Raw genomic sequence first — 22,787 nt, 5'->3', positions numbered from 1 at the left:
TGTCCAAAGTGACTAAGGCAGCATATTTTTTTTGGCATCGAGCTAGTTTGAAAACGTCTTTCTAGGTTGACATTGGCCCAGCCAACAAAGTACCCACGTCTGAAGCCAATTTGGATTCTCTGCTCTTCTCGACTGGTATCAATTGTAGCTTTAGGTAGGTGAACTACCATTTTTAATTTTTTTTCTTAGATTACCACACAATTTTTGCCGCAAAAGCCACCTATCTGCAACATGAAGCTACTTGAGAAAATTTTATTGATACCATGTCATTTTACGCGTGCTTCTTTTCGGTTAGATATTGATCAGAGAAAACAATCAAAGAAAACAGCATTGTAGCGAAATAAATGAGGTTTTTAGGCTGCGTGGTGAAAAGATATGCAGATAACCCACGCACCTATAAGTAAATCTAAGGGTACATAGAGATATACAACGACGACATACATGTTAGAGGAAAATTATCAAATATTCTAAATGCACATATGCACAAACAGTGAAAACTCTCGACCTGAATAAGCGTCTTTCTTATAAATGCTGCACCAGCCCCAGGTGAACCAATCGACTTTCCGAGAGAACAAATCAAGGCAATAGTTGGACGTTAATAAGAACAACAGCGTCACAGAAAAGATATTGCCTATGTACCCAGACTGAATCGGGAAAGACCAAGAAATCTTTAGCATTGTAATCTCTGTGCCTTGCCTGGAGATCTCCTTCAAAATGCCAGCAGGCGAAATGAAGTAGAAACATATAGTCTAATCGAATAGTATCTGCTATATATATTGAATTCGGCTTCAGAATTCACTATTAAAATTATCTAATAGCCGTTCCCGTTCGAATGTAATGCAGAACAGCACTTTTCAAGTCTTGAAGTTGAGCTAATGCAAGTGTTGACTTTTTTCAAAATGGTTTTGCTGCTGGAGAGTTGTGGATGTTGCGGAGAGACGCATCAGCCCCTGAGAGAATTAACGCATGTGGGCTAATCGGTTCTGCTGAACAAATTCCTGGCTGTCATGCAGTATAAACGCCCCGTTTTGGGACTGCCTGTAGTGAGTAGAACATTGGTAGGAAAGACAGAGAGGTCGACCTGAGCTAGTGCGCTCTAGTCTTCTACTCTGCACTGGGAAAGAGGGAAGGGGAGTGAAAGTATTGGGATGGATGATGATGAGAAGAGAAGTGGTGAGTGTTTATGTACATGAGACAGTTGCCTCGCTAGGGCCGCTCGTCGAGCTTGGTGTCCTGCAGGAACTTCAACAATACTTTTGTTGCACGCATTGAAATTGCAGTGTCAGGCCATGGGCCGATGATAGCTTCCTCCGACCGTAGTTGTCTGATAACGCTGGCTAGGAAACTGTCTAACGTTCTTCCCTCCAGCATATATGCTGGGCAGTCGCACAGTACGTGTTGCACTGTTTCGGGCGTCTGGCAGTGTACACAATCAGGGCTGCTCGATTGGCCGATGAGGTGTGCGTAGAGACGGGTGAAAGCAACGCCGAGCCGAATCCTTTGTAGCAGTGATGTTTTGCTCCATGTAAGCTTCGGGGTCAAACAGAATTTACCGTCAGGGTCAATCATATATAGACGTCTTTGAATGTTATCAGAGTGTGCTCTGTAAGCCTTTGTAAGGTCCTGCATTAGTGGCTTGATCATGGAGTTGGTGTCAGGTCGCGAGTAGGCAATCCGTACTTCATCAGAGGAAGAGGAGGCCGATCTTGCCTCACTGTCAGCAAGTTCGTTACCAAAAACACCACAATGGCTAGGCACCCATTGAAAGGTGATCACGTGGCTACTTAACTCGGCACTGTGATAAAGTTCGACGATTTCCAGCACGAGCAGATAGTATGGTCCTTTGTTTAAAAAGTATTTTAGCGCCTGTAGCGCTGATTTGGCTTCGCATAATATCGTCCATGTATGGGGTGTATGCGTTCTCATAAAACGGACAGCCTCCCGTATTCCCGCAAGTTCCGCTGCCGTAGATGTCGATTTGTGGTCTAATCGAAATCGTTGAGTAATTCCAAGTTGTGGGATGGCAAATGCGGCCGTTGTGGCAGATGGCGTGACCGAACCATCGGTATATACTTGTACAGTCCCACTATATAATGCAAATATATGGGACAGCGTGAGCTGCTTCAAGCCAATGGAGGAAATGTGAGATTTCTTCCTAATTTCGAGTATCTGTTGAGCATTCTGCGTGTCAACCCTCGCAAATTGTGGAACTCATTATCACTTAAACGTACTTCATGTCATAGTATCGCATTAATCAACTCGGACGGGTCTCCTGTTTCAGTGAATCAGCGTCCCGATGTCACGATCTCTTATTTTTGCTCGGTTTTCACTAACGAACCTCCCACTGATATTCCTACGTTGCCATCTGCTCACTTTTCGGAAATGCCGGCTGTTAATATAAATACTCAAGGAATCTCCAATTTATTCGATAACCTTAAACTTTCCAGTGCGCCAGGCCCAGATGGCATAACGGTCAAAGCTTTAAAGGGAACCAAATAGCAATCTAGCCGCTTCTTGAAATTGATTTTCACTCAATCTATTGCCTCTTCCGCTATTCCGAATCATTGGAAAATTAGCTGTATTGTACCTGTGCACAAATCTGGTAGTCGTTCTAGTCCAAGTAACTACCGCCCTATTTCCCTAACTTGCATACCTTGTAAAATTCTACTCCAGCATTGTATCTCATTTAGACAACCACTCTTTTTTCTTTCTTAATCAACATGGATTTAGACGAGGCCACTCATGTGAAACGCAGCTGTTCGAATTCACCACAGACCTTCACCTCCACCTTGACTCCCGTTTCCAAACCGACGTTATCTATCTCGACTTTGCAAAGGCGTTTGATCATGTCGCCCATCTACGTCTTAACGCGAAACTTGCTTGTCTTAATCTCGACCCACTTGTATTGTCATGAATTGGATGTTTTCTGACAAACCGCTCACAACACACTGTCATTGATAACCTCAAGTCGACAATTAGGCCAGTCTTGTCAGGTGTACCACAGGGTTCTGTGCTCGGACATCTTTTGTTTCTAACTTTTATGAATGACCTCCCTAATAGCATTCTTTCATCAATTCGGTTATTCGCTGATGACTGCGTCTTGTATCGGCGCATATCCTCCCGTAATGACCAACTAATACTCCAGGAAGACCTAAACAAAATAGCAAATTGGTGCTCTATTTGGCTCATGTCCCTCAACGTTTCCAAGTGCAAGTACATGTGTGTAACTCGCAAGCGGGACATCATTAACCACCAGTACTTTCTTAATTCCACACCCTTGACTAAAGTTGACTCTTAGCGTTATCTAGGCGTTACTATCACTAATCAGCTTAGGTGGCCTGCACACATAACTCAACTTATAAATGACTCTTCTAAATCACTTGGCCTACTCAAAAGATCGATTTTTCTGTCTCCTGTTCCCGTACGCATGCTCGCCTATGAAACATTCATTCGGACTAAAGTTGAATATGCCTCAGGAATTTGGAACCCTCACCAGTCCTTTCTTACTAACTCGCTCGAAGCAATGCAGAATCGCGCAGCACGTTTTATCGCTTCAAACTATGACTGGCATACAAGTATAAGCGTCATTGAATCATCCCTCAGCATCCCTAGTCTAACACTTCGTAGGAAGATTTCACAACTTTCCCTTTTCCACAAACTCTATTACAATTTCCCACACCTCAGGAACACTCTCTTACTTCGGCCCAACCACTCTTCTAAGCGTCTCTTTAACAACCTGAGCCTACAACGTCTCCATGGTTCCTCAAATGCCTTCAACAACTGTTTCTTACCCAGTGCTATTGAATTGTGGAACGCGCTACCCAACAGCATAGTAAATGAAGGTAATCCAGATAAATTTAGACACCTCTTTCATGTTTTCTAAACCCTTAACCTACCAGTACTATGCTGTTACTCTAACTTCTAGGTTCTTTTTTTTTCACTTTTCTGTTGTATTGCTGGTTGTGTTGCCATTTCTTCTTCTTGTTCGTACCTTACTTTTTTTTCTTGCCCGTCGTCTACTAGCATGCATACTAAGTTTTGTTTGCCATTTTACTAATGAGTTAACCATTGTATAATGATGACCATAGAGTTTCTTGATGCTTTTGCCCCCCCCCCCTTACGTAATACCCTGAAAAGGGTCTTTAAGGGTCAATTAATGATGATGATTTGAAGCCTTACTAGTGGTCTTGGCAATGTCCATGGAGGTGTCGCGGGGATGTCGGTGGCCTGGAATCTTGCATGTACAATGCCTGCGTGACATGCAATAGCTTTAGAAAAAGCACAGTCAAGGTTGGTGCTTGGAAGTGTTGACAGTGGATGGTGTGTGTGTCTGCTTAGCAGGCTAAGATAGGTTCGCACAGGTTCACAAGACCTGTATATGTCGATATGACAAGCCCGTGCTTCCGCTATTGTGCCCTTAGGAGACGTGCAGCATGGCAAGCCAAGACATATCCGTAGTGCTTGGGACTGCCTGTGAATCTGCAAGCTTGATACAGGCAAGGAAACAAAATTGCGACATTCTCACCATGTCTGCAGCCCAATTTAACTAGGTGTAAAATGTCGTACCACACTTATATATTCTTCAACGAACACAGCGCACCTACGAATATCTCTACCTGTATATGTGAGGCATGCCGTTCCAATAATTGCTTCATTATTGTTTTATTGTAGTGCACTGAAGCAGCCGTTTATTATACAAACGGTGCCTAGTTCATCAGAAGCAAAGTTTGGAACGGCAACACTTTTAGGTATGAAAGATAACATAAGCGTAACATGTTTTTCTCAAAAATTAGACTTGGTAATAATTTATTTCGTATACACCCTAAAAAAAGCAGAAGGGTGCAGCCACCTTGTTTTTTTTTCATTAGACGAATTCGAGCGTTTTACGTCTGACGATATGATTATTAGGCACCCTGTGCAGTTCTCACCACCTGGGGCTCTTTAACCTGCATCTAAACAGAAGTTCACGAGTGTTTTTCCATTTCGTTGCCATCAATTTCCGCCACCTGGTCTGAACCCGTGAGCTCGAGTTTAACAGCGCCATGCCACAGGCACTACGTAGCCACTAAATGGGCAACTGTGTCGCTATTTGTTTAGTTGTTCTTGAGCAAGTACTGCACAAAAATTTTCACATGGCTTACGGGCCAAAGACTAGCATACATAATGGCTACCTAAAACCCTTTTCGGCACCCGAGGTGCGCCCGCAATAAAGGGAACGGTATCAATTACTCCGCATTCTGTTACACAAGGAAAGCAGAAACGTTAATGGAACGTTGCACTGCAAATTTTTGTTACTTTTTATATAAAAATACGCTCCGCAAATCTGAGTACAGGGCACCGTTTGGGGCAGATATGTTTTGTTTGTTTGAAGCAGCAACGAGGAACCTCACATATGTTTTTTTTTCCTTCTGCGTTTCAAAAGACCTACTAATGGAAAACTACATGCGCTAAAATGCACAAGCGAAATAGATGCTGGTTAACGAACAAGAGAAATATTTCTTGTTCTAAGGGAGCCGTACAACAACATAGCAAAAAGCAAGCCGGCTTTGCGACCGCAGTGCACGCGCAGTCACCGAGCGGCATTAAATATAAAAAAATGAAATATTGAAGTGAAACAAAGGCATCCCTTCATAAAGCATAACGGCATGTCATATGCAATTATAAACACCATTTGAGCGGTCTGAACGCATATATAAGTGCGCGAAGTAGTACGGATGACCCTTCCGAAAAGTATCGTCAGCATTTTCAATGTCCCAACCGACCATTATGCTGCCCAATCCACTTCAATCTCAGCACCACCCCAGTATTTTTCGTCTTCGTGCGCCTCACTGCAAAACATGCGCTGTCGCAGCAGCTCGTCTTACTCAGCCGGGTTGTAGTACACCTTGATATAATGTATAAACATCTTAAGCTCAAAGTTTAGGCCTCCATAAAATAAAGATAAAATAAATAAACGATAACACTTAGGTAGCCATCGCATTGAACTTTTCTGGACAGCAGAAAATTCACAGCGATGGGGTCCTATAAAGTAAACCTATTCCAAAATGTTTTTATTCCAGTCTCCTGACGTCGAATTTGCGTAACCGCTGACGCCAGTATCTGGCAGTCACCCGCAGGTTTGTCTGCACAGACCAATCATAGGCTCTCCTCGTTCATAGGAGGTCGCTATTGTTTGCTTCCAAAAGGAATAACATTGCCTATGCTGTGCGGCTTGTCGTATCTAAATGGCTGAGAAGAGGCAAGGAGCACGCTCAAGTAAGAGGAATTTGGTGGGGCCGAGCCACTGCACTGAAAATTGATAACTGGACGAAGAGGGTGGTGCAGCGTCTGCGATTGGTCCGCTTTCACTTATTTACCTCGTGGTGGCTGGTCGAAAATCGCGGCGGCATGCAACGGAAGCTTAACAATGACGCTAAAAAGGATCCTGAGCAAAGGAAAGCTGGCAGAACGAGGTCGTAAACGCGCCGAAAGTTCTTTAATATGTTACGCGGCCACGCAAAAAATTTTATTATACGCTAATAAGCCCATGCTTTCCGGTAGATGCGAGTAGCCAGTGCCTGGGCAATTGGTGGCAGCCATCTTTTATTCGTTTTGGAACGGGGCAGCCTATGGCTATTCAGAAGGAACCTCAGTTTTGTTCGGCATATGAATGCATCGTTAACGCGTGCACGTCACTTGGCGCAGTGAGTTGTGGTTTTGTTATATCGCGTGACAGGCAGGTGAAGTGGGTGCAGCCCGAAAGCCTTTGACCAATAGCCGTGGGCTAATGGCAAATAGGCGTCGAATCGAAAATAACTCTTTTGCATTTGTTCGGTCAATTATGCAGAATCAGTGCGCAAAACGTCACATCAGATGGGGAGCTATCGCTGTTTTCGTGACGTCCCGTGACAGCCAGGCGAAGTAAGGGTGGTCCAAAACATTTTTTAACCAATCGCGTAGGGCTGATTGCAAAGTTGGAATAGAAAAATTTGGAATAGTCTTACGTTATAGCGCCAATGATCAATGTTTCACGCGATATTTGCTTCCTTTTTATTTACCGGAACTGGTAACCAGTGGCCTAGCCAGAAATTTTTTTAGGGAGGGGTTCACGTTGCAGCTCGGCCTCCTCCTTAAGAGAAAGGTTTAGCTCATGTGCTCCTATCTAAATACATGTATAAAGGAAATTTGTTTTTTTTTCGGCAGCCACGGCACCGAATTTGACGATGTTTATTGAATTTAAAAGAAACGGTAATTCTAGTGGCCGTTTGCTTCGAATTTTTCATTTAGGCTGTCAATTCTTTATTAAACATTGGCGAAAACCTCAAATTTTCAGAAAACGAAACTATCAAGTTTAAAACTATGTAACTCATCAATAAAAGTGATGTCACAATTATGTGAGTTGCATCTAATAGGGAATCTACAGCGGACGAAATTGATATGTTACACATGAATCTAAAAAAATTAGTATTATGGAAATAGGGATTTTGCAGAACCCTTGTACACAACGTAACCAATTGACGTAAGATACAAACTGCCATACGCAATTTGTCCGCTTTGACTGTTATTGCAGATGCTGTTTACAGAGGCGCGATATGTGTTCTTGATGCAGAGATATTAGTTTGTAAACATCGTGCTTCTATATTTTCAAACTTTCGAATTTTTCAAAATATTTTAAACAAAATTCAGGCCCTAAATCAAGAGTCCGCTTCCAACGGACACTAGAATTTACCTTTCTCTCTAAAATGTCACACATTTCATTAAATGCGATGCAGGGGTTACCTCAGAAAAGCGTTTCTGCGTTTTACATGTATCTGAATAGATCGCAACGGAGTGGGTCCGAGCTAAAGCTTCCTCTTAAACAATTTGTCGAGGGATAAAATACATGAATAATAACTGCGTTGCCATTGCCGAAGATGTTGCAAACAAATGTTTTTGTCTATTTAATAAGTTAATAAGTAAACAAAATATCCCTCGAACTTTAGAACTATAACAGTTCGAAACCAGCAAAGCATTGCATGCCGCTGTTATGAAAAATGTAAAGGCCATGAAATGAACAAGTTGAGCACAAATATGTTAATGAAACTTTGTCATTCAAGAACCTTGTTTACAGTCTTGCACACAAGCAGCGGCCAGTGAAAAATCTCAATGACGCTGTCATTTGCTCCAATGTATTACGCAGGAGCAGCTGTCACCGGTCGTGTATCGTGAGTAATTGCACCGAAGTTATAGACGCAACGGGGCTCACGTATAAAAAGCAGGAGTTCTGCAAAATATACAAGGGCCAGTCAAATGAAAGTGAGCCAATGGGAATATATGACAAACGGAGTACTTTATTGAAAAGTAGTCTCCAAGAGCAAATAGACATTTGTCACGTTTACTAACGCGTCGCGTGATTCCCTTCTCATAAAACTCCATGGGCTATTGCTCCAAAAAGCCTGCAACTGACTCCTTCACGTCATCGTCTGACAATAATGTGGTTCCCTTGAGCAGTTTTTTTAGTGGCCCCAAAATGTCGAGGTCGCAAGGCGACAAGCCTCAGCTGTATGGCGGATATTGCAGCTTTTCCCACTTGAAATTGACCAGTTTTATAATAACCAAATCAGCGACGTGAGGACGGGAACCTATAACGTATTGCCCCCGGGGCGCGATGGGATCTTATCCCAGTTAGACTTTATGCGGCTTTCAGTCTTTTGAATCGGATTTTCCAATCCTCGCATTGTTTTTTTATTCTGATGGCGGCAAGCTCAAATTCCCCTCCTCCAGTACAGAACATCTCCATGCTTGGAGTGGCGCCTGACATCCGCAAGTACGACGAGAGCAAGTGGGGACATGACAACTCAGGCACAACGAAACTAAGCAGACCTAGTAATCTTCAACGAAAGACACGCCCTCACCTGAACAGGAATTGGCCTCCCTGGTGCAGCATTCGGCCACCCCCTCCCACATGGCTCACCCAATTACCCAGTGGCCATCAGTCTCCGCAGCTGCAGAGCACCTGCCAAAGGCGACCGTCAGGCCTGTAAAGCAGCAGAGGGTGCTAAGAATCTCTGGACGCGAACAGTTCACGAATTGAATCGGACCCTTGCAACGCATAACACTCGAACTCTCTCGATTGAAGCTAGCCTAGCAGGACTCCGTGGCGAAATATCAGACATTGTTAGGGATATCATTGGCCTTATTGAAGTTGCAAGAAGTAGCACGGCTTAAACAGTGCTGACAAATGGCCACGTCCTCTGCTATAGAGGACTACCCGATAAGAGGCAGTTTGGAGTAGAGAGAGAGAGAAGGGAGGAAGGAAAGGCAGGAAGGTTAACAAGACTAAGTCCACTTTGCTACCCTACACCTGCGGAGGAGGAGGAGGAGGAGTGAGAGAGAAATCGTTTCGAGTAAGATTCCTGATCCATAAGGACATAGCGGGCTACATTGACCAATTCTAGAGCATCAATAAGGGGGTGGCAGTAGTCGTATTAAAGCTGATTAGGAAGTATAGAATAAAGATAGTGCAAACCTACGCTCCAACTTCAGTGACGATGATGAAGAAATAGAACAGTTTTATGAAGATGTTTAATTAGAGATGCGAAAAGTTCAAACTCCTATTACTGTAGTCGAGAGGCGAGTGGGGTAGTTGGTGGAAGTTCATCCTGTAATAAAAGGGGCTACTGCCCTAGAAACGCACCGGAAACAGAACTAGAAGTGGACAGGATACGTGCAGAAGTAAACAGGACTGCGCAGTAACACCCCTTGTTCAAAGATACTATAGTCATGGGCGGCTTCAATAAAAAAACTAGTGAAAAAGTAGGCAGGTGAACAATAATTCGCCACTACGGCATGGATACTAGGAACATTGGAGGAAAGATGCTTGTAAATTCGCCGAAAGGAATAAGCTGCAAATAATGAAAATGTTCTTCAGGAAGCATTGGAACGAAAAGCAGACCTAGAAAAGTACTAATGGTGAATCAAGATATGAAATTGATTTCGTACATTCAGCCGATCCTAGCAGAGTGCAGGATGCAGAATTGTTACGAAGGGTAAAGTGCAGTGATCATATGTTAGTGAGGGCTTTAATTCACTTCAATTTGAAGAGAAAAAGAGCAAACTTGTTCAAGAAGAAGCGGGCCAACCTAGGCGGAGTAAGGGTAAAAGCAGGCGAATTCAGGTTGACACTGGCAAACAAATATGCAACCTTAGAACAGAAAGATGAAAGTGATATAGATTCAATGGGTGAAACCGTACCTAGGCTGGCCTCAGAAGCACAAAGTAAAGCGGGACATATATATATATATATATATATAAATATATATATATATATATATATATATATATATATATATATATATATATATATATATATATATATATATAAGGAGTGAAAGGCAAAGGAATGACAGGGAGGTTCGAGAGATCATCTCCGGTCTCCGGCTGTCTACTATATAGCGGGGGAGGGGCGAAGGGATGCGATAGGTGAGCGACAGAAACAAAAATCTGGAGGATGCTTAAGCTTCGCCTTCAAGAGTGGAACGCGACAGCGTTCCCATCGAGCCGCCAAGGGGTGTAAGAGAGTGCGCTACGGCGCCGTGATCACTTATGAGGCGTCGTGCATCGGGCTTTGCACCCACCAATCACGCGGTGAGCGTCGAGCAACGCAGCGTTCGGCGCGGCAACAAAACGTACGCCTGAGCAAGCGGAAAGAACCAAAGAACTCGGTGTCTCGGAACGTCGTGATCGGCACGGACAGCCGGGCGGCGACGCGCCTCGCACCGGTCCTCGCATAGCCCCAATGCGCGCGTGGCGCGCCACTGTCGGGGCAGCCCCGTATATTGCGAGGAGGGGGTCTTCTGTGCTTGCCGCAAGATGGCTCTGCGTGTGCAGAAAGCGCAGAAGAAATGTAGCGGAAACGTACTTGGCTACGCGTTTAACTGCGACTTCTATAATTTACTTGCTCATAATTACCAATATACACAGCAGTATTACTTTCTTCAGCACGTTTGTAAGTCAACGCTGCATTCACTAGAGGTGTTTTTGTCCCACTTTGAACGTTGGAACTCATGGCTGAGTGGTAGCATCTCCGCCTGACACTCCGGAGACCCTGGTTCGATTCCTTACGCAGCCCATCTTGCAAGTTGTTTTTATTTATGAATTGCCTTCCGGGAATTTTCGCTCACGGCAACGACGCCAACCCCAACGACACCGGCTTTTCTGCGACACGAGCTCCTTAACGCTATCGTGCTAAACCTGAAAGATAGCGTACACATACACACGATGCAGAACCTTTCGTGTGTGCGCTGTGACGCAGTGTTGAGCTGCGTAACGGTCCAATCCTATGTCCCGGAGTTGATAGTCCCAATTAGTCACAAACTGCCGTGTCTTTTAAGGAACGCTGGAGCACTTTCACAGCGGCTCGCGCTCATGTTCGTGTAGGCCTCTTTCGAAGGATGTTATTTTCCGTTACTGGGCGCTTGTTTAGTTTGTCTAAGGTGGCCGATAGTGCTGCTTTTCGAGCATTGAAATGAAGGCACTCGCAAATAAGGTGTGCGGTTGTTTCGTTGCACCCGCATAAGTCACAAAGTGGGGTTTTGGCCATTCTGACAAGAGAGGAGTGCGCATTTTAAAATGCTACTACAAGCCATATACATACTAGAATGGTGTAGTTACGTCGTGCGCGGTCGGGTGGAATACGGAGCTGTAGAATAGGGTCCAGGGTATGAAGGCGTGCACTTGTGAATTCGGATGAATTCCATTGAGCTGATGTTAATTCTAGCGCAATTGCGAAAAGTTTTTTCGCAGCGTCCGCTATCGAAAGAGGGATGGCAACGCAATTGACGCCGTCATGGCCAGATCGCGCAGCAGCATCCACTCGATCATTGCCGTGTATGCCACAGTGACTATGCAACAACTGATATATTATATCGTGCCTTTTGTCAACTGTGTGATGGTGAACTTCTCTGATCTCTGCGAAAGCCTCCGCGTGCGATCCATGGCGCAGTGATAACAGTACACTCTGCAGAGCTGCCTTGGAATCACAGAAGATAGATCATGCATTAAGTGGCTTCTCCTGAATAAAATGAAGAGCCGCATGCAGGGCTACCAGATATGCAGATGCCGTTCATATTACATTGGCCGTTTTAAGTGAATTTGGCAAATATTGCTGGTATCACAACAACGGAAACTGAACTTGTAGGTATGACCAAACTATCGATATAAACCTGTGAGCCGCCACAGTGCACCTCATGAAAAAGTCCTGATGTCGCATGCTTCTGGGCAAAAGGTGGCATGTCAGCTTTCTTCATGATTCCTGGCACGTTGAGGCGTATTTCAGGTCTGTGCAGGCACCATAACGTCGAGGATGGTCTTGCTGCAGGCATGTAGCTTGATGGCAACGAGGTACGATTGGCAACAATCATACTACTGAAACTTCTGCGTGTGCTTTCTGCAGGTAAAGCAGCAAGACGGTGAGATGCTCGTCGGCCAACGTGCCGAATGTGCGCCCTGAGAGCGTCGGTGGCTAAGTACGTTGACATTGGGTGATCTTGAGCTATGACAATGCCGCGGTAGACGCACACTTCGGAAGACCAAGACACGTCTTTAGGGCTTGAGCTTGAAGTCTATGGAGTTCACACAGTGAGACTGTAGCTTCCGAAAGCGAGGAAGAAGGCGTTATGAAGCTGCAGCACGGACCACGCCGATGTTCCCCATGACTTTCGGCCGAAAAATCTGAGATTTATATTTTTCACTAGCCTTCTCTTTAGATATGCAAATTGCGGGCTCCATGATACAACGAGGTCGATAATTACCCATAAAAAGCGGTGTTTCCGTGCGTTTGCAATCGCTTGTCCATTGACACACACAGAACACATAAGGATTCATTGCCTTCCGATTGAGTGCAACAAGGCCGCATTTCTCTGAATACAGCTGTAAGTTCCAATTTGGCAAGTACAATAATGTTAACGTAGCTCCTTTATGTAGTGGGAAGTGAGCCACCAAGGCAACCAGTAGGTAACCTCTCTCAAGAAACCAAGGACCTAATAAAGAAAACACAAATAATGAAATTGTCCAACTCAAGACATCACATAGAATTCGCAAAACTGTGAAAACTGATCAACAAGGAGAAAATAAGAATATAAGAAATTATAACAGGAGAAAGACTGACGAAGCAGTTAAAAGTGGACAAAGCATGGAATCAGTGAGAAGGAAATTTGGCATAAGACAAACCAAAATGTATGCACTGAAAGATAAGCAGTGTAATATCACCAGCAATCTGGAAGATATAATGAAGCAGCGGAATACTTCAATAGTGTCCTGTACAGCACCCAAAGCCGCCACGATGTATCCATTCGAAGTAGCAAAGAAATGGTTACAGAGGCACCCTCTATAAGTAGCGATGAAGTTAGAAAGGCCTTGCAAGATGTCAAATGGGGAAAAGCGGCCGAAGAAGATGAAATACCAGTCCATATAATAAATGATGGAGGAGACATTTTGCTCGAAGAACTGGTGCCCCCTTTATACGAACTGTCTATCGAATTCAAGGGTCCAAGATAACTAGAACAATGACCACATTATAGAAATCCACGAATGGGGAGATGCTAAACAATTCAAAAATCGTAGGCCCTAAAGAGCTTACTTGCAGTAATATGTAGAATTTTCACCAAGATATTCTCCATTAGGACATGGGAAATATTGGACTTCAGTCAACCGAAAGAACAGGCTGGTTTAGGGAAGAGATACCCTAAAATGGATCATATCCATGTCGTAAACCAGGCATCGATAATTCCGTAGCGTACAATCAACCTCTCTAGATGGCTTTCCAAGATTACGAAAAGGCATTTCATTCAGTAGATATACCAGCAGTCATAGAGGCATTAAGTAATGAAGGAGTAGAGGACGCCTATATAAATACCTTGGAAACGATCTACAGACAATCCACAGCTAACTCAGTTCTTCACAAGAAATGTAGGATGATACCAATAAAGAACAGAGTCAGACCAGGAGGCACAATCTCTCCAATGCTGTTCAATGCGCGCTTGGAAGGAGTATGCAATAGATTTTACCGCGAAGGCTTAGGAGCTGTCATGAAGGGGTCCCTATTATCACGATATTCATCAGTGACTTCGACCCTGTGCTCTGTTCCCACCTTGCAGTGGTGCCAACGTTGTTTTTGTGACTTTTAAGGTGCTCCTTGCATGTGTTCACATAGTTAATTTTTAAAGTGCTACTGCTATAAGTTAACAAAGAACTTATCTTGCAGTGGCGAGACCGTGACCAACAACAGTGTCCACGTCAGGGAGGCGCTATGGCTGCAGCAGCACGGTGTGTAATCGGATGGTCTGGTCAGGTATGACTGAAGTGTATGTGTTTGCAGAAGTAGGATTTTGGTATCTTTCGTCGATAAGTTTATGGACATATTACTCGCCACTGCTTGCTCTATCGGTTAAATATCTGTTCAACTTTATTCAACTTGCTGCTTATTTGTGTTTGTAGACCTTATGTACACATTACCTTGTTCACTTTCAAACTAGACCTAACGTGTCTTGAGGTTTATTTTTTCTTGCATCAATCACTTGGCTGCGCGTTACATCTTATTTTGCTTAGTACACATGATATCTACCTTTTGTTTTATTGATTTGAAACTTTCCTATGTTATACTTTTTATATCCACTTTTTTTCCGTTTATGCTACGCGCTTGTGCTGTTTCTGCACATGCAAGGATTCAAAGTGTAATGGGCAAATATGTCACAGGTCTAAGCATGCAGCATGCTTACCATTGTTTACCAGGTTCTTCTCAAGGTACAACAAACACTCCTTTATCAGTGAGTTCCAGTGAAGGAGTGCTTACACATTCATCAGCAGCTTTTGAAATGCCAAACACCAAATATTTCCTTATCTAACTGCCTGGCAAACCGTCTGAGCAGTTGCTTGTTTTGAAAACACAGGTAGCATTTACAAGCACATCTTCGGCAGTGGTCGGCCAAATTGGCAGTGCCTGCTAGAGCGTTTACAGTATTCCGGTGCTCCCTAAGCCTCTCATTCGGGCACCTGCTCGTTTGTCAAATACAGCACTTTCTGCAGGGAAGTGAAATCTTGTATACCACTCCCACATTGCAGTTAAGAAAGTGGGTGACATGCTCGTTAGTGCATGTACCGTGATTCCCGGCGTTGCTTACCAACCTGCACATTCTTGCGAGCTTTAGTGGCGCTGAAGAAAACACCTACACTGCACTGGTTTGCCACTTTTTTTAGGTGGTGGGACACCCCGTGTACATATGGCACAGCCACAGGGCGCCCACTGGGACGTGCGTTATTGCACCGAGCAGCTGCCAGATCAGTTTTTACCTCTTTAATGAGGCTCCTAGTAACTGACACCAAGGTGTTATCGAGATAGTCGGCCCTACATAAATGGCTCGCTTGTTGCTGAGTGCTGCAGGAAACCTGGTGCACAAGATTTAACCAGAACAGCTCTCGGGCAGCTAGGAGCTATGCATCTTTTAACATGGAGTGTGCCAAACGGCAGTCGAGCAAGGGCTTCTTTTTCCTAAGAGAGTATATATAAGAAAGGAAAGTATGATTTAAAATTATACGAATATCGAATGATTGCATGCGACCATCTTCGGGCAACTCCTGTGAACTTGAGTCCTACTGAACACTGTTCAAAAACACCCACAATGTTTTTAACAGCAAAGCCAGCACAGCAAGAAAGTCATTGGCACTACCACATTGCCCACTGGACATGCAGTAACGCATGTCCCAGTGGTAGCCATGCAGCTCTGCCATACGTACGCAGGGTGCCCCACCGCCTAGAAGAAAGGTGGCGAACAAGTGTGGTGTAGGCGTTTTTTGAGCACCACTAATGCTCACAAGAATGTGCAGGTTGGTAAACATTGCCGGGAGTCAAGGTACATGCACTAAGGAGCATGTCACCCACTTTGTTAACTGAAATGTAGTGGTGGCATACTACATTCCATTTCCCTGTGGAAAGTGGTATATTGAACAAACAGGTGCCTGAATGAGTGGCTTGTGGAGTACCGTAACGCTGTAAATGCTCTCACGGGCGCTGGCCACTTGGCTGACCACCACTGAAGTACCCATAAATGCTCCCCGTGTTTTCATACCACACAAGTGCTCAGTCAGTTTGCCAGGCAGTTAGATAGGGAAATGTTTGAGGTGTTTTGCGTTGCAAAACCTGCTGATGAATGCGTAAGCACTCCATCACTGGTACTAGCTGATAAATAAGTGTTGTGTTTTCAGAAGAATCTGGTGAATGTTTTGTAATGGCTTCTTGTAGATGCTTATCAGCTTATATGTGCATTTGGGTCTATGTGCAGCTTCTATGTGCATTGGTCACAGGAGCTGTGTCAACGCCAACTAGCCCAACCTTCTGCATTAATTTCACAATTATTTCTCGTGTTCCCAGAACAATGGCCACGAGGTTGAATTTCTTTAGATGGTACATGAAGGCAGGTATTCACTGTGCAGTAGGTACTACAGTAATGAGGAGTTTTCTAGTAAACTTGCTTTCTTTCTCTTCTTTTTTTATAGTCTTCTTAAGCTATACCCATTCATGCAAGTAGGCATTGTGGCAGAGTCTGCGTCCAATTGCATCCTTTTTGACTTTCTGTCTATACAGCATAGACCACATAGTTGGTACATAGTTCAGTCTATTGAAGCACTATCATTAAATAAGCCTGCAATTTTGCACGCGCAAGATTGTCTGCTTGCTATTGGTAAAGCATTTGGTGGCTATTGCTATGTTGCTCATCAAGTGAACTGCACTTCAACAGCACCACACAGAACATCTGCTTGGCAGTGGTTTAATTTTAATAGCCATTATCAGCCAACAAGCTCTAAGTCTACAGCTGTCCGCAAATAATTCTATTACTTTGGGTGTCTTTCCACGTATTTGGTGAGCACAGTGGGCAGTTTTCTATTTATTCTGTTTAGTGCTATTCGGGTGAGAATGTTTTCAACTAGCAAGTCAAAATTGTAATGCTGTCAAAAGCCTTTGATTACTGGGCAAATGAATTGAAAGCATTGTACGTAATCCAAAAAGTATTTTTCACAAAGTACTAGTGTCAAGAACAAGCATCATATGCACTGCAACTCAAGGTTTTATGTTAGTATGCAGGTATCTCTAGCTAAGGGTGCTTGTGCATGCATTTTCCCCATATTAGCTAATGCTTTAGCTACATGAAACTGCCTATGTTGTGGCTGCTGAAGTCAAATTTGTGATTGATGAACCTGCTTGTTATTGCTGTGCACTTACATTCCTGTTGTGTCTTAAAGGTTGTAGCCATGTGACAACTGATGTATTGCAGCAATGTCAAAGGTAGCTTGCACCCATTATTGCTACAGTGTGCCAACAGACACCTGTCGCTCTATTTGCGCATTTTTTGAGAACCAGCCGTATCCTCTAGGTGAAATTCGTAGTGTCGTTTTGAGTTTGCCAGTCAGTTCATATAACTCTTGAGGACAAAATATACACAGTAAGGGAAGGGAGACTACACAACATGACCAGTGATAACGACTGACTATTTTGATGGAAGGATTAAAAATAACACTTAATGTGTGCTTATATTGTGCACAGGTTCCTTCAGAAGGAAAATGTGAGTTGTAATACAAAGGCAATGTACGGCCAATTCAGACGAGCATGCTGGTCTTCTCGGTGAAATGTGGTGATTTCTTTGGTACATATTTAGTGCCTGGCCTGTCAGCTCCCTAACAATTGACCACACGTGATTGGAATGCAGTACACTGCCCCCGACACACACTAGACATATTTGGTGGTATGTTTAACCAAGCGAACCTCGCTTGCCTGCTCGCTTTTCTCAGTTCACATGTGGACTGTCCTGCATATCTGCCTACTTTATTTTTTCGCTGGAAATATGTGTGCATAGCATTCCACAAGCGCATTGAGAAAGACATCCAGACAAGGGAGATTTGTATAAATTAGCACTAAATATGTCTTGTGTCCGTCATTAGTAGTGTAGTCTATGCCTCTGGTCATGTGTATATTTGGTCAAATGTGCAGGGTCGTCCACTCTTGGCAAGAACACGGCTCAGCGTGGCCACGCCCTGCGGTGTGCCAGCGTGCATGGCGCAGTGGTGCATCGAAGCTAAGTGGCGCAGGTGCGCAAGGGGGATGTGGAGCTTCGTGTCATCTGCTAAAGTGCGGGAGCACGCCATGCTTTAGCGGATGACACAGGCCATGAAGTCCCACCTCTAAGCGCCTGTGCGCCTGCGCCGCTTAGCTTCGTTGCACAGCCATGCCATGCACGCTGGCAATCCGCGGAGTTCGGCCACTCTACACCATCTTCGTACTGAGAATGGACGACCTTGTACATGGGGCAGACTGGCAAGTGCATCACCATGTGCCCAGGAGAGCACCATTATTCACTCAAGGGGCAAGTATGCTCGTCCTACTTGACGATGCATTGACACGACTGGTGATGCACGCCAGATTTAGATTGTTCATCTGTTTTGTTTACTTAAGGCAACCGATTGATCAACAATATCACTGAGGCATACCATTTAAAAAACAGGGACATCTGTCAGCCAGTGCTCATTATGATTGCATTACAAAGAGGAATACTCTATGAATGACACGGAATAGTGATCACTCCGTGCTTATTTGTTCTATTTTTATGCAAGTACTGTTTATTATGATTTTGTACATTTGTATTGCAACTTGTGCCCTTTGTCTTAAAAGATTGCGTGTGCAGTACAAGGGCACACGCAGTATAAATATTATCTTTAATTTTTGCATCAAAATTATTGTTGAAGTGGTAGCTTTTGTGTCCTGTTGTCTTCCGCCTGTCCTTTATGTCACTCAAAAGGTAAGCTTTAACGTACACCAACTTTCTCAGTTACTTGCTTGTCAGTGTTGATAAACTTGAAATGTTGTTTTGAGCCAGAATATTCTTACCATTTCTCATTTCCGGTCTGCATAGTGCTACTCCTCTGGCTTTTTATAAAGCGTGCTAATATGTACTTCTCATTAATGCAATACTTAGTGCTAGTAGGTGATAGCTGAACTTGGACATCATGACAAGCGCAAAGGCACACACACACACAGAGACACAGACTGGACGGACGCTAGACATCAAATGAAGGGCTTAATGATAAAAAGCAGAGACGCACATATTGCGCAAAAACCTACAAAAAGATGTAGAAGGTGCAATTGTCACTCAAGGGGATTCCACTTCCGCATGAGATATGCTTTTTCTTGTCATGCAAGGACTCGATTATCAGCTTCATTGTTAATGCGGAAAGTTTCAAATATTTTTCTAGCTTGCTTTGCAAGGCTGCGCATGACACGGGTGCCCTGAAAGTCAGGCTTGCACAAGCATCGCCTGCCGTGATCTGCCATATGTTCACCCCCTGCCACCGACTTAACAGCAGTGCGGTGCTCTCTCAGACTTTCATTGGCGCATCGGCTGGTCTACTTCGCATAACATTTTCCACGTGAAAGTGGCATCCTGCACAACACATCCACTCTGCACTTCTCGAAACATCTAGTGTCCTCTGATCTGCAGTCTGCCTTGGCAGCACTATTCACGATATTGCACATGCGTACAAGCGCTCTAGGTGCCGAAAATTGACCAGGGTGGCGCATTTCCCAGCTACTTTCTTGAGGCGTTGGGTCAAGTCATGAATGTATGGCACAACAGGCCGTGCCTTTTTGGTTTCATGCTCATTGTGGGATGTCTGGCTCGCTCAATTCACTTCTTTAATCAGGCTTCCTGCTATAGAAGCCCATAATTTTGCAGGCGTAGTACTTGGAGCTGAAGGCTGCATGCAACCTTATGGTCACAAAACTTTTTGAGAGGAGTATGCACGCACTATTTTGCAATGCGTCTTTTCAGAATTTTGGAATGGGCTAAACTGTAGCTAAGGACTGGCTTTTGGACCGTGGGTGGTATGAATAGCGCACCTGACCGTCATGAAAAACAATATTGATATGAATTGAAGGCACCCCTCTTCAGGTAACTCAGACGTGAATTTAAATCTTTTGCCAGAAGAATCAAAAGCACCAAGCACTTGGTTCACAAGCTCTTCAGAATGCTCAGGCCACACATCCTTTAGGATAACTCGCTAATCATCAACATATATGAAAATATGTATAATCTTAGATGCGCATGCTGTGTCAAGGCATGTGCAAATATGTTTGTCACAAAATTATAAGAACAGATCACTTAAACAGGAGCAATACATTGATTTAATACAAGTCCCCCTCTTTTTGAAGGATGGGGCTGTGATTAGATGGGACTGCTGTAGAGCACAGGTAAAATCTTGAAAATTCCATAAAGTTGTCAGTGTTTAAACGAGTACAATTTTGAAATGCAACAGGTCCAAAGCCATTGAGGTTTTCACGGAGAGCCCAAAAATGTTGGCTTTGCAGAATAGAATGAAAAAGATCTACGACATCAGTAGAAAAGGTTTAACATCACAGGGAAACTGAATAACAATTCGCAATTCGGAATAGTTCGGTATTCTGAACTTCGTAGTACTGAAATGTTTTTACATTGAAACTATAAGACGTCAGCAGGAGATTTCTGAAAAGTTCGTTAATATGAAAAGCTTGTTAATGTGGTGTTCGTAGTAGCGATGTTTCACTGTACACTTCGGCCTCGAGAAACGGCATCTTCATGTTTGTTAATCTTAATGTTCATGTTTGTTAAGCTCGATAATGGTTTAGTTTGAACTGTGCAACTTGTCATCAGCACAAAAAGGGGCATATAGAAAGGCACAGATACTGCTGAACACAAGCACTGAACTTCAAGGCTTTTATTCAAACAGTAGGCACTTTAACTTTAGGAGAAGATCAGCATGCTGATCTTATCTGCTGCTTTTGCATAGGGCCTTAAACCTTTTAAAAATCTTTCACAGGGACTGGAAAGTCCTTGAATATCCTTTAATTTCTCTCCCTGAGACTTTGTGAAAACCCTGGTTTAGGTATCTCAAACAATTTTGTGTTCCGACAGTGGTGGAGGGCTCACGGATTATGCACACTGAAACCTCCATTCAGCCAGCTTCATGGGGAGGGGGATCAGGGACTGAGACTGGAGGATGCTTTCTTCTGCTGTGCAATGCAACTCTTAGCTTTAGCTGCATTTGTAGTGTAGAAAAAAAAAGGCGCGAGTAAGAAGTGTAGTGGAGAAGTGAGAAACCGTGGTGGCTTTCGGCAGTTTATCAAATGCCTTTACTTTTGCTGTTACTGGAGCACCATATTTAAAAAATTCTCGCAGTTGAAATTCATATACACTACAGGTCTCACTTGTAAGAATCCCACATATAACGAAATATTGGTTAAAATCACCATATTTCATTGCATTAATTTACGATTTTCTAACCATGCTTGTTGAAACTGTCCACATGTATGAACATATTCAATAGCGCTGTACTGTTACAGCAAACATTTCAAACCTGGTCGCAGTAAAAGGAGCATGCACCCCAAGTTCTGAAGTTCGAAGTTGTGACAGGACTTGGCGCATTCGTCGCTGCAGTTTAGTCATGACCAAAATATAACTGCTGAGATGATTGAGTGGCGCGAGGGGTTTCCAGAGGCCGCAAGGGAATTCACTCGTTTTCAACCATGGAAGGGTAATCATACTTTCAAGGCATGTCTCCAGTGGGCTTTAGTACAAGGCCTTGTAGTGTGTGATGGCAGTGGCCTTTGGAGACTGGCACGCGTAGCCCTCAAGGTAACATGTGCTGCACTGTTCTCTGCATTGCGGTGCGCCTATTTGAATCAATTGTTTCACTTTCTCCGTTAATTTCATTATTGCAAGGTTAGACTGTCTGAAATGTGAGTGTTTGCTGACCTTAAAATGGGAAAATTTTATTAGTTTAATCTTTTACACAAAAATGAATTTCTTGGTGAGGTTGGGTTTAACCCCATTTTTTAAAACTTGTTCGAGGGGCAGAAACTTGTTCAAGGGGCAGTTGCATCAGAAATTGACGGACCTAATTAACGCATATCATATTGTTTAATACAAGTGTGTTTTAGTATTAAGAGTACTGCCTAGGAAAAAAAAACACTTCATATCTATTGCAGGTACAGATTGGTGTGGGATATGTGATGCCACTCAACAAGTGGCATTACATATTCAAGTCTGCTTCCGACGGAATGTGCACATTAGAGGTGGCATGGAACCTGTGGACACCACTGCAAGCAGATAAAAGTAGCCTGACTGGACAGGCCTGCCGGACAATGTGCCACACATCCAGGAAGCTTCCGGCAACACCGGAGAAAGTTGCTGCTTTGCAGAGTAAGTCAACAGTCACCTCATTTAAGAAGCATAACTGCATATCTACAAGTTATCTGAATGAGTTAGCATTGCATGATGTATACAGAACGACAAGAAATGCCAAAGCAAGAATGATGCAAGTGCCTATATGTGTATCTTTTTCTTCTATTGTATTTCACTGTTTTTGAAGTAATGCTTCTCAAGAAAATTGCTTTCCGACACAGCTTGGCGAATTGCAGTCTAAAAGAAGCTTTTTAAACCACTGCAGTTCCAAAGTGTTGACCGTGGTCACCTGATTTGCTGCTTTACAATCTGCAGCATTTACAACTATGCAATTTTGAAACACTATTCTGATTATTGTGATGTAAAAGTTATAAACAGGGATAAAGTGCCTCAGAAAGGCTGGCCAACATTTCGATAGGACGACATATCTTCGGCAAAAGCTTCCTCGTCATCCTCGGTGTGTTACTTTTAAAGGGTTAGTAGAGTTACGTCACATGCAGTTGTCGGGAGTGGCTGGTTGTAAAGGGAGAGACTTGAAAGAGAATGAGCGCTGTCGCCTGATGTCTG

General features: G+C 43.7%; 1 long non-coding RNA gene across 1 annotated transcript in view; it reads left to right on the top strand.

Moving 5' to 3' along the window:
- The window catches only part of LOC142579947 (uncharacterized), a 225,204-nt gene extending 202,974 nt beyond the window's left edge, over positions 1–22,230 (top strand). The window contains exons 2-3 of the long non-coding RNA XR_012827511.1: positions 14,222–14,308; positions 22,025–22,230. This is a non-coding gene — a long non-coding RNA (uncharacterized LOC142579947). The remainder of the gene's footprint in view (positions 1–14,221; positions 14,309–22,024) is intronic.
- Positions 22,231–22,787: the final 557 nt, after the last annotated feature.

This window comes from Dermacentor variabilis, chromosome 4, assembly GCF_050947875.1.
Source record: "Dermacentor variabilis isolate Ectoservices chromosome 4, ASM5094787v1, whole genome shotgun sequence".
Lineage (NCBI taxonomy): Eukaryota > Metazoa > Arthropoda > Arachnida > Ixodida > Ixodidae > Dermacentor > Dermacentor variabilis.
This window is presented reverse-complemented; position numbering and strand designations above follow the sequence as displayed.